Consider the following 677-nt stretch of genomic DNA (forward strand, 5'->3'; position numbering starts at 1 on the left):
AGTGGTCCGCCGTAGGTGTAGTAGGGTACATGGCTCAGAGGGTGCAGCCCTGCTCCAGGCAGGTGGAAGGGGTTAGCCTGCCTGTCTAGGATCACTGGGCCAGCTGACAGGAATGACTGGATGGCCCAGAAGAAGTTAATGATTGGATGGCCCACTGAGTTCTCATGGGGAATTTCAATCACTTTGACGTCTGCTGGGAGGGCAATATAGCAGTGCATAGGCAATCCAGGAAATTTTTGGAGAGTGGTGGATACAACATCCTGGTACAAGTGTTTGAAAGACCAACTAGGAGCCACGCTGTCCTTGACTTGCTGCTCACGAACAGGGGCGAATTGGTTGGAGATATAGAAGTGGAGGGCAAGTTAGGCAGCAGTGACCAGGAGATGATCGAGTTCAGGATCCTAACAAACAGAAGAAAGGAGTATGGACCCTGGACTCCAGAAAAGCAGACTTTACTCCCTTAGGGAACTGATGGGCAGGATCCCCTCGAAGGCCAGTCTGAGGGGGAAAGGCCAATCTGAGTCAGAAAGTGTGTGTGTGTGTGTGTGTGTGTGTGTGTGTGTGTGTACACATACATACATACATACTGTAGCAAACCAGTTTTTCATAGTTTTATAGTTAGTTGGGTCAGAAGGGACCTGAGCAGATCATCAAGTCCAACCCCCTGCCATGGCAGG

Source organism: Crocodylus porosus, unplaced genomic scaffold (assembly GCF_001723895.1).
Source record: "Crocodylus porosus isolate Cpor-Errol unplaced genomic scaffold, CroPor_comp1, whole genome shotgun sequence".
NCBI lineage: Eukaryota > Metazoa > Chordata > Crocodylia > Crocodylidae > Crocodylus > Crocodylus porosus.